Source organism: Schistocerca gregaria, chromosome 4, assembly GCF_023897955.1.
Source record: "Schistocerca gregaria isolate iqSchGreg1 chromosome 4, iqSchGreg1.2, whole genome shotgun sequence".
Classification (NCBI taxonomy): domain Eukaryota; kingdom Metazoa; phylum Arthropoda; class Insecta; order Orthoptera; family Acrididae; genus Schistocerca; species Schistocerca gregaria.
This window is the reverse complement of record NC_064923.1, coordinates 50,923,618-50,936,094: the sequence shown is the minus strand read 5'-3', so window position 1 is coordinate 50,936,094 and position 12,477 is coordinate 50,923,618.

Here is a 12,477-nt window from a genome sequence, read left to right as displayed (position 1 = left end):
TGTCAATAAAACTCTAAATAGTCCTTTCCCATCATTAGCACCCCAACTTGAGTTACGTACTAACTTTTTGTATTCTCTGCCATTTACAGTGTGTTTACTGTTTGTTGGCTGATCAGCTCCTTAAACCTAAATCAGTAGAAGTCACAGGTCTTCAGCTGGTAGTCATTTGTTTTTGGCTGCAGCTAAACTGACCTAGCTGTGTGACGCAGCCATGGTTAACTGCTTCGTTACTGTATCGTACTCCACTCTGTTTCGTAATATTTCCTTTTTCTGGTAATAAGTGTACATAATTATTAGAGTTACGATCTTTACTAAACATGTCAATACCTATGACGATTTTAGTTTAGGTCACAAACTCACGAACAGCATTTAAACAATTGTTAACCTCCTTGTAGCTTCTGCTTTCGCAGAAGCATGAAGCACAGGTTAAGGTGCCCGCACTGTGGGAAGCAGGCATGGCTTGTTAGTCCTACACATCAGCTCTCGCCGTGGAGGTCTATGTGGGGCTGGCCTTACTTCGTCACCCCCACAACCCCCTCTGGCAATCAACCATCTTACAGTTAACACATGTGTATTATTTTGACACAAAAGGTTTTGGTGTGTGTGTGTGTGTGAATGAGTGAGAGAAAGGAGGGAGGGAAAATGCGAGAGCTTTTTGTACCCATTATAATATTCTTGGAAACTGTATTCTTAACAAGCATGTGATAATATTAAAAGCGCTGAGGTGACTGCATCTACATCTACATGTCTACTCTGCAATTCACATTTAAGTGCTTGGCAGAGTGTTCATCGAACCACAATCATACTATCTCTCTACCATTCCACTCCCGAACAGCGCGCGGAAAAAACTAACACCTAAACCTTTCTGTTCGAGCTCTGATTTCTCTTATTTCATTTTGGTGATCATTCCTACCTATGTAGGTTGGGCTCAACAAAATATTTTCGCATTCGGAAGAGAAAGTTGGTGAGTGAAATTTAGTAAATAGATCTCGTCGCGACGAAAAAAGTCTTTGCTTTAATGACTTCCATCCCGACTCGCGTATCATATCTGCCACACTCTCTCCCATATTACATGATAATACAAAACGAGCTGCCCTTTTTTTGCATCCTTTCGATGTTATCCGACAATCCCACCTGGTAAGGATCCCGCACCGCGCAGCAATGTTCTAACAGAGGACGAAAGAGTGTAGTGTAAACTGTCTCTTTAGTGGACTTGTTGCGTCTTCTAAGTGCCCTGCCAATGAAACGCAACCTTTGGCTCGCCTTCCCCACAATATTACCTTTGTGGTCTTTCCAAATGAGGTTGTTCGTGATTTTCACACCCAGGTACTTAGTTGAATTGACAGCCTTGAGAATTGTACTATTTATCGAGTAATCGAATTCCAACTTATTTCTTTTGGAACTCATGTGGATGACCTTACACTTTTCGTTATTTAGCGTCAACTGATACCTGCCACACCATATAGCAATCATTTCTAAATCGCTTTGCAACTGATGCTGGTCTTCGGATGACCTTACTAGACGGTAAATTACAGCATAATCTGCGAACAACCCAAGAGAACTGCTCAGATTGTCACCCAGGTCATTTATATAGATCAGGAACAGCAGAGGTCCCAGGACGCTTCCCTGGGGAACACCTGATATCACTTCAGTTTTACTCAATGATTTGCCGTCTATTACTACGAACTGCAACCTTCCTGACAGGAAATCACGAATCCCGTCGCACACCTGAGACGATACCCCATAGGCTCACAGCTTGATTAGAAGTCGCTTGTGAGGAACGGTGTCAAAAGCTTTCAGGAAATCCAGAAATACGGAATCAACCTGAGATCTCCTGTCGATAGCGGCCATTACTTAGTGCGAAAAAAGAGCTAGCTGCGTTGCACAAGAACGATGTTTTCTGAAACCATGTTGATTACGTATCAATAGATCGTTCCCTTCGAGGTGATTCATAATGTTTGAATACAGTATAGGCTCCAAAACCCTACTGCAAACCGACGTCAATGATGTAGGTCTGTAGTTCGATGGATTACTCCTACTACCCTTCTTAAACACTGGTGCGACCTGCTCAATTTTCCAATTTGTAGGTACAGACCCATCGGTGAGCGAGCGGTTGTATATGGTTGCAAAGTAGGGAGCTATTGTATCAGCGTAATCTGAAAGGAACCTAATCGGTATACAATCTGGACCTGAAGATGTGCCCGTATCAAGCGATTTGAGTTGCTTTGCAACCCCTAAGGTATCTACTTCTAAGAAACTCATGCTAGCAGCTGTTCGTGTTTCAAATTCTGGAATATTCCATTTGTCTTCCCTGGTGCGGGAATTTCGGGAACTGTGTTCAGTAACTCCGCTTTAAGGGCGCAGTCAAAAATGGTTCAATTGGCTCTGAGCACTATGGGACTCAACTGCTGTGATCGTCAGTCCCCTAGAACTTAGAACTACTTAAACCTAACTAACCTAAGGACCAGTAGTTAAAACTTCCGGGCTGAGAGGCCGTGGTCGAACAGTAGAACTTCTTCTCCCTGACGTTTCGTTGCCAGCTGCGGACAACATCTTCCGAGGCTCGCCTACTGTTCGACCACGGCCTCTCAGCCCGGAAGTTTTAACTACTGACGATGCCGGCCGTGAAAGCCTACACGCTATAACCTAAGGACATCACACACATCCATGCCCGAGGCAGGATTCGAACCTGCGACCGTAGCAGTCGCGCGGTTCCGGACTGAGCGCCTAGAACCGCTAGACCACAGCGGCCGGCTTTTGAACAAGTATTTTTTCCAACATATCGAGGGAAGGTTGAAGTCCCCACCAACTATAACCGTATGAGTGGGGTATTTATTTGTTTCTCTGAACTGTTCAGCAACTATATCGTCGGAGTCTGGAGGTCGGTAGAAGGAGCCATTTATTAACTTAGTTCGGCTGTTAAGTATAACCTCCAATCATACCAATTCGCACGGAGTATCTACTTCGACTTCACTACAAGATAAACCACTACTGACAGACACAAACACTCCACCACCAATTCTGCCTAATCTATCTTTCCTGAACACCGTCTGAGACTTCGTAAAAATTTCTGCAGAACTTATTTCAGGCTTTAGCCAGCTTTCTGTACCTATAACGATATCAGCTTCTGTGCTTTCTATTAGCGCTTGAAGCTCAGGGGCTTTTCCAGCGCAACTACAACAATTTACGACTATAATTCCGACTGTTCCTTGATCCAAGCACGTCCTGTATTTGCCATGCACCCTTTGAGATTGCCGACCACCCCGTACTTTTCCGAGGCCTTCTAACCTAAAAAAAAACCGCCCAGTCCACGCCAGTGTAGTGAATTCCTGACCTATTCAGCGGAACCCGAAACCCCACCACCCTAAGGCGCAACTTAAGGAATCTGCAGCCAACACGGTCGCAAAACCGTCAGAGCCTCTGATTAAGACCCTTCACCCGGCTCTGCACCGAAGGTCCGCAGTCGTTTCTGTCAACGATGCTGCAGATGGTGAGCTCTGCCTTCATCTCGTAAGCAAGACCGGCAGCCTTCACCAAATCAGATAGCCGCTGGAATCCAGAGAGAATTTCCTCAGATCCAAAGCGACACACGTCATTAGTGCCGACATGTGCCACTACCTGCAGCTGGCTGCACCCTGTGCTCTTCATGGCATCCGGAAGGACCCTTTCCACATCAAGAATGACTCCACCCGGAATGCACACGGAGTGAACACTGGATTTCTTCCCCTCCTTATCCGCCATATCCCTAAGGGGCCCCATTACGCGCCTAACATTGGAGCTCCCAACTACCAATAAGCCCACCCTCTGCGATTGCCCGGACGTTGAAGGCTGAGAATGATCCTCTGAAACAGGGCAGGCAGCTGCATCTGGCTCAGCCAGAGACAGTGACTGAAACCTTTTTGTCAGACGCACCGGGGAGGCTTTCTGATCAGCCCCCGGGGACGTCTTCCGCTGCCTGCCACGCCTTGGAACGATCTCCCAATCAACCACAGGCGAGAGTTCAGCCCCACCGCGGGCAGCAACCGGGGCAACCACAGCGGCAGACATCCCCGTGATACCCAAGTCCGGCTCCCCACAGTGGTGCCCATTGGCAACAGCCACAAGCTGCGCGACTGAAGTCAGCGCCGCTTGCAGCTGTGAGCGAAGGGATACCAACTCAGTCCTCATCCGAACACAGCAATCACAGTCCATGTCCATTCTAATTGATGTTGAACAACAGTTACTGAAACACGAGTCGGTGCCTAGATAACGTAAGGGAAACCCGCAAAGAATGTATGAACTAACCTGTACAAATGCCTAACGACTGCGCTACGATCTGCCTGAATTTACGATTACAGTAACTAAAACTCGAAATTACACCTCCTATACGAAACTCACACGCAATTTAAGTTAGAATCTACGAAGTAAACACTAAAGCGCGATGCTAAAACTCTCAAATACTATAATACGCCCGAAATTTATGAATTAAACAATGCAAGTACCCAAAAACACGCAAAGAAATTAAGAATTAAACTACGTAACAAATAAGTAAGCTAGGTGTATACGACTTGCTGCTTGCAGCTGCTTATCCAACGGCGGCAGGGAGCACGCTGCAATAAAGTGGCAGAAATAATTGCTGATATTTGGTTTTGGAGGAAAACTGTACCAGTTGCTACTTGCAGTTGGTTGTTATGAACCACGCTAATTGTTATCAACCTGTAAGACTCACGAACCGTAACAAGAAATAAAGTGAATGATTGACGGCGAATCAAATTACCCCAAAATTGAATTGAACACTAACTGCGAATAGTGCGAATTGCGACACTGTTAACAGAAACATGCCAAGTTTTCTGTCTCGCTGGCCACTAGAAATTTATTGTTTCAAATATTTTCTTTAATTCAGACAGTCTTAGAAGAAAAGAAGATCAGCGATGACCGACCCATCTTTGTCAATTCATATTTCTATTGACTATCTGCAACAACATTCTGAAAGTTGTCACGAAGAACGTTGCAGTCGCACGACATAACAGAAGCAAGCTTACTTTTTTTCTGTCCACGTAATGGCTACTCACATCGGAAACAGAGAGACACGCCACAGTGCTACGGAAGCTGGACTGAAATTTTATCACCGAAATCCAGTCATAGTAAGTAAATCTGAGGTGCTGCCGACAGGAACATTCGCACAGGAACGTTCGCACAGATTCGAAAAATTCACTTGAGGGATAAGTAGTTGTAAAGCGATCATTGCTTGACAGTTCGGCTTAGATCCCTTTCATTGCTTAGGTATTATGGACTCCATGGTGACATGAGTCTCTGCAGTTACCATGATTGCTACACAATATTCGTTAGTGTGCCTATTACAACAGCGTATCAGCGTATTTCACGTATGTAGTATAACATAGCCAACTGTGCTAGAGTTTTGCTCGAATGGAGTCGTTTCTATTACATAACATTGCATCCGATATTTTAAAGGCAAAGTTATATCAGACTGTGGTGATACCAGGTCCAAAATATGGAATATCAGCGTTGATAGAAAGCCTGTCTAACAACGTCGCATTGGGTGTTGTGTGATGTCGTTAGGTTAGTTAGGTTTAAGTAGTTCTACGTTCTAGGGGACTAATGACCATAGATGTTAAGTCCCATAGTGCTCAGAGCCATTTGAACCATTTGAACAAAGTCGCATTATTATCGACGCCATTAATCTCGTGAATAAACTTTACCTCGAAATTGTGTTCCTTTTAGCTGGCATCTTCTCTTAAAAATTCAGATATGGCGAAGATGGTACTACACCTGTTCAGAAAGAGAATAGGAATATTTGACTATCTTCGCAACTTGCCTGTTTTTTCCAGAAATCTTGCGACAATGAGAAACCAGCTCACATTGCACAGTGCGATCCCGACATTAACTTTCTACCTGGCTTGTTAAAAAGCGACATCAAAGCAACCTTCCTTCATTATATTCATTTACTTCACTGCATTTCTTTTGCCTGTCCTCTCGCTTTTGTTACTTTTGTTTAACATGTTCTCTAACGAGTTTTTGTATGCTTTAATTTTACGCCTCATATTACCTTGGACGTGTTTATAATTCTCATCTCACAATATAAAAAGGAAAGCGAAAAGACAAAGGAAAGATGATGACATTCCAGCTTCAGAGCGCTCTTTGGAACGACAGATGTGTCTTTACAGGAATACAAAATACTTTAGCTACGATGTACTTCCACTTCAAAAAGAGACTTTACTTGTTTCGTGTATTTATTTCCGCTCGCACTGCTTCCCGCTTTTGAGTTTTCTAGCTGCAGTTTCGTACTTATAACAGCAACCATCAGGGGTTATGTTTGCTTGATAATTCTCGACAAGCACAAAAACGTAACTTAATACAATAAAGCAGCTACTATCACTTTCTTCTACACTTCTCTAATACACTGGCGTGTCCCCGACTCACAAATGTCATATCTTTGCTGCTTATAATTTTAAGACAAATAAAAAAATAAAGTTTAGCGCGTCAGTTTCAACACTACGATAAAAAATTAAGAGCTTTTGGTATTCGTATACAGTAACTAGCGCACTACTTTTGCCGTTTTCGTAAGTGCTAGCTATCAACACTAGGATGTGCTTTACGTTTTGGTTCATTTTCTCTCTTCCATCTGTGTAGCTGAGACGTTTTAGTGATTAGTGACACGTACGAATTATTTGCCACGTACGACTATAAACCGCCATTCGAGCGAGCAATAATGTTTTGTATTGTAAAGAAGGAGGTAATCTGTAAATAGTGAATTACAGACTTAGTGTTAAGATTTTATCACATATATGCTTACTATAGAAAATATGATCCTATGATGTATCCAGCGAAATTTCTGACGATACTGAAGACTTCACGGTAGGGAGGGTCTAGCATTTAATCTTGGGTCGAGAGTCAGCGCTAGATGTGGACGTAACTTCAGGTGTCTCCCAAGGAAGTGTGATGCGCCAGTTGCCGTTGATGATATATACAGTATATTGTCGCAGGAGAAGCTTAGTAGCACAGTCACCGTAGTGCAGTGGTTATGACACGAGACTGTTGCATGGAGGCTCGTAAGTTCAAACTCCCTTGAACTATAAACTTTTAATTTCTGTATTCGGTTCGAGTACTTTCTAGAAGTATGCACAAATTTCAAGAATCATTGTCCTGGAAATGTTCTGTAACTGTATATATACCGTATGTTTTCTGGCCGGAGGCTCCTCGCTCTTGTATGTGCAAGTGCTGAATAAATCTTCGTTAAGTGAAGTTAGTGTTAATCATTCATCTAATTACACCTTCTTCTACGTGACATTATTCTGGTGTAGACGCTGGGTATTGGAAGATGTTATAGCGCACATTATCGTCGACACAGTGACTCCCATCAGGCCCCGACAGAGCCGCAGAGAAACCTGAATTCGAGCCATATTCAACAGATCGCAATCTATCGTAGACAGAAGAAGAAGAGGACGTTGGGATGACAGCAACTGTTTGCCACCACATGAGACACCCTTCCGGGTTCTCTGGTGACGATGGCAAAGATCCAAACAAGTGTCTGAAAGTATATGAGCGTATAGACAAATTTAACAAATGGGATGCCACCATGTGTTTGGCTAACGTATTTTTCTACTTGGAGTGCACTGCCAAGCAATGGTGCGAGAACAACAAGGAGAAGTTCACAAGGTGGGAAGTATTCCAGGTGGAACTGCGCAAGTATTCCGGCGACACACAACGACAGAAGTGCAAGGCTGAAGATAAATTCAATTGCAGGGCACAGCGCACAGGAGAGACTGCAGCATCCTACATTCAAGACGTCTTGGAGCTGTGTAAAATATTGGATCCTTGAATAAAGGAGGAAGATAAGGTTGCACATCTGATGAAGGGTGTTGCTGAGGACATGTATCAAGCCCCAATCATGAAGGAGGTTACGACATCAGATGACTTCATGAAATGGTGCCAGTATATCGAGACAATGCATCAAAAAAGAATTACACGCAAGAAGTTTGAACGGCTTCCAATTGTCGTATCGATGTCTGTGATGGAGAAAGGAACTGATTTCACAAGTGTTCTTCGTCAGGTAGTGAGAGAGGAAGTTCAGAAGGCAATTGGATTACACAGTGAGCAAAAAACCGAGAGACTTCAAGAGATCGTAAGGGAGGAAGTGGAAAAGTGAAAACAATCTCTCCTCCTTCATTTCCCTTTAAAACAGTGAAGAAGTCGAGACCTAGGCGAAGTTACGTTCCTACAATGTCACATTAGTATCCTGTTTGGGCATCAAGGAAGACTTGCGTCTGGAGGACCCAGGATAACCAACCAGTATGTTTCCACTGCGGACGACCGGGACATGTGCTGCCCTATTGTTGAGAAAGACAGCGGATATTTGATGGCGCCCACGCCAGAAGACAGCAGACAGATCTTAGTCGACGCCAACTCCGAGGCGACGAAGATGAACAATAAGATGTGGGTGCAGGATGACGTAGGTCACCATCGCCGCAAACTAGCCGCTGGAGGACGCTCCCCAACACGCCGATCAAGGTCTTCATCGCCGTTTAGAAGCTCCAGCCGATCACCTGGCCGCCTCAACCTGGAAAACTAAAGTTTGTGACCTTCCTTGGAGGCGAGGCCGCCGAAGAGAAAAATCCTCCGCCGTCGATCACTACAAAAATGATAGGAAACTACGTCGATATCCTCATGGATGGCCGACCAGCCCAAGCTCTTGTGGGCTCTGGAGTAAAATATTCAGTCATCTCGGAGAAGTACCGTAGCCAGTTGCAGAAAACCGTATTCGTCGACAGCAAAATATCTCTGATGAAGAAGGGTAATGGGAAGTATGTAAAACCTACAGGAAGATGTGTCATTCGTGCGGGTATAAGTTGCCATACACAGCCCTTAGAATTCATCGTCTTACGAGAGTGTAGTCATGACGTCATTCTCGGATGGGATTTTTTGAAAGCTTCTCAGGCATTCATAGATTGTGGTCGCTCGAAGATATGTCAGATGAAATGAGATACTGTGGACAGGAAGATCCGAGTGTGTGGAGAACTATGTCTGCTGCAGTCAGCGCTAGAAAGGTAACTGTCACGTGTCATGCCATGCATCGGCCTATGGATCTTGTACTGGAATGTAAGAGAAGCATACCACTAAAGAATAACTTGGTCATCTCAGTCTCTGTCGTCTCGTTTAAGAACGGATTCGGTGAATTGTGGATAGTTAACTGTCGCCGAAACCACAGATCCTTCCAAGACGCGTGTGCGTAGCAAACGCTGAGCATTTAATTGCCGAACAGCTGGGCGTCATAGAAACCTCCCATGCCGAGTCTGGGGGCGGAATTAGCGCTTCCACTACGAGACAAGATCTTCTAGCTCGACTATCACCAGATCTCACTAAAGAACAACAGAAGAAGCTACTTGTCATTCTTCAAGAGTTCTCTGAATGCTCCAATCCACAGGTGAAGAACAAATTAGACAAATCGAAGATGAAGCACCGGATTAGCACTGGAGACCATCAACCAATAAGCCAGAGAGCACACCGTGTGTTAGCAACGGAACGTCGAATATTTCGTGACGAGAAATTTATGAAGAATGTCATCATTCAACCTTCGCAGAGCCCATGGTCGTCACCAGTGGTTCTCGTCAGGAAGAAGGATGGCAGTGGGCGCTTTTGTGTTGATTACAGGAAGCTTAATAAGATAACTAAAAAGGACGTTCACCCCTTTCCACGAATTGAAGATGCACTAGATTGTCTGAAGGGGGCTACATTTTTCTGAACCACGCACATGTACTCAGGATAGTGGCAAATCAAAGTAGATGAGGCTGATCGTGACAAAACTGCATTCATTATCCCTGATGGCCTGTATGAGTTTAAAATAATGACGTTTGGTTTGTGTAATGCACCAGAAACTTTTGAACGGGTGATGGATAATCTTCTAAGTCACCTGAAGTGGACGATGTGTCTTTATTATTTACATGACATTATAGTGTTCTCAGATACATTTGATGAACACATAAAAAAACTGAGGGCCGTTCTTAAGTGACTCCAACAAGGCGGACTGAAACTTAATCCAAGAAAGTGTCTCTTTGGAGCAAAAGAAATCAAAATATTTGGACACCTTGTATCAAACGAAGGTGTGCGGCCAGAACCAGAAAGGGTGAGATCTATAACGGAATTTCCTATTACTAAAAGTATTAGAGAAGTGAGAAGCTTCCTCGGATTATGTTCTTATTACCGTCGTTTTATCAGACTTTTGTATCAAAGCCAGGCCACTCCAAGAGTTGTTGTTAAAAACAGATGCTAAATTTATCTGGGGTCTTGCTCAACATTCTTTCGATGTGCTGCGAAACACTCTGACGACTGACCCTGCACTTGGTCTGTATGAAAAGAGAGCACTTACAGAACTACACACAGATGCCAGTGGGTATGGGATCGGTGCTCCTTTGGTACAAATTTTGGATGGAAAAGAGAAGGTTAGAGCCTATGCTTCTAGGACACTTACAAAAGCCGAGAGAAACTACTCAACCACAGAAAGAGAATGTCTTGCCATTCACAGTTGATACAGACCATCGTTCACTTTGTTGGTTCACAGGTCTTAAGGATCCAACAGGACGACTCTCCAGGTGGGCACTACGTCTTCAAGGGTATGAAATTACCATAGTGCACAAAAGTGGAAGAAAACACCAAGATGCCGACTGTCTCTCAAGACACCCTGTGCAAGACCATCAAGACTTTGATGAAGATAGTAACTGTCTCGCAGCTCTCCAGGATCTCTCTGCTGAGCAGAAGAAGGACGCCAAGATATCTCAAATTATGCCTGCCTTAAATAGACCAGAGGACGTGAAAGGAAATTTAAGGTAGTTAATGGATTACTTTGCAAAAAAAACTTTGGTCCGTTTGGAAAGAAGTGGTTACGAGTGATTCCTAAACACATGCGCTTAGATGTTCTAGAGAAACTCCATGACACACCTGAGGCCGGATATACAGGATTTATTAAGACATACGATAGAATCCGCAAGAGATTTTTCTGGCCAGGTTTATTTAGGAGTGTCCGTCACTATGTGTCGCACTGTCGAGAGTGCCAGAGGAGAAAGGCATTTCCTCAGAAACCACCTGGCAGTCTCATACCGATTCCACCAGCCGAAACGCCTTGCCAGCGTGTTGCGATTGACTGATTATCTAACATACTATGCCATTACAAAAGCCGTGAAAACACCCGAAGCATTCGAGGTAGCCAAATTCATCGTGGAAGTCATTGCATTAAAATACGGTGCCCCAAAGTCGTTAATTACGGATCGGAGGAAAGTTTTTCGAACGAATCTTGTGACAGAGATAAGCCGTCGGTGCAACATTACTCATCACATGACGACTGCCTACCATCCGCAAATTAACGGGCCTACTGAACGCCTTAATAAGACCTTGGCCGACATGCTGTCAATGTTAGTCAATGTTGAGCAGACCAACTGGAATGAAGTGCTACCTTTCGTGACGTTTGCCTACAACACCGCCAAACAAGACACCACAGGATTTACGCCATTTGGTGCATGGGCGTGAGGGGGCTACGACGATGGACACCGTGTTTCCGTTACATCCTGATAACGTGGACGACGACTACAACGGCCAGGTGTTAACCAGAGCTGAGGAAGCTTGGCTGTTAGCTCGACTCGGCACGCTGCAGGCTCAAGAAAACGATCGCCGAAGGTGTGACGCGAGCCACAGCCGTGTTGTCTACCAGCCTGGTGACCTCGTCTGGATCTTCAATCCTGTTCGGAAGGTTGGTCTCTCTGAGAAGCTCCTCAGGCGCTACTTTGGACCTTATTAGATTGTAAAACAGTTGTCTGACGTTATTTATGACGTTGAAGATTTCGACCCCGACATAAGACGATGAAAGATCAGAGATACGGACCACGTCCTTCGAATAAGCTCTATAAGGATACTGCAACCCAGGCAGCAAGCCGAAAGGTGACGATCAGCGTAGTGGCAAGGGAAGCTGTAAGAAGATCACCGCCAGGGCGAGCATCAGTCATCGGGAGTCGGAATATGCAGGACCGATGGCCCGTTCCCAGACAGAGGAGGAAGACGTAACACCGAGATGCTGTTCTCTTAAGGACGCAGCAATGTCGCAGAAGAAGCTGAGTGGCACAGTGACCTTGGGGTAGTGGTTACGCCGGCACGGTAGCTCAGCGTGTTCGGTCAGATGGTTGGCTGCCCTCTGTAATAAAACAAATGAGTGAATGGATCAATAACGAACTTCAACGGGCGTCAGGGAACGTCCACCACGAATAATTTCAACGAACTATAACGAACAAATTGAGATTAAAAAAAAAAAAGACTGTTGCATGGAGGGTCGGGAGTTCAAAACTCACCTGATCTGTAAAATTTTAATTTCTATATTCGGTTCGTGTACACTCTAAAAGTATGCACAAATGTCTAGAATCGTGGTACTGGAATGTTCTGTAACTGTATATATACCGTATGAGTTCTGGCAGGAGGCAGTTCGCTTCGCGCTCTTGT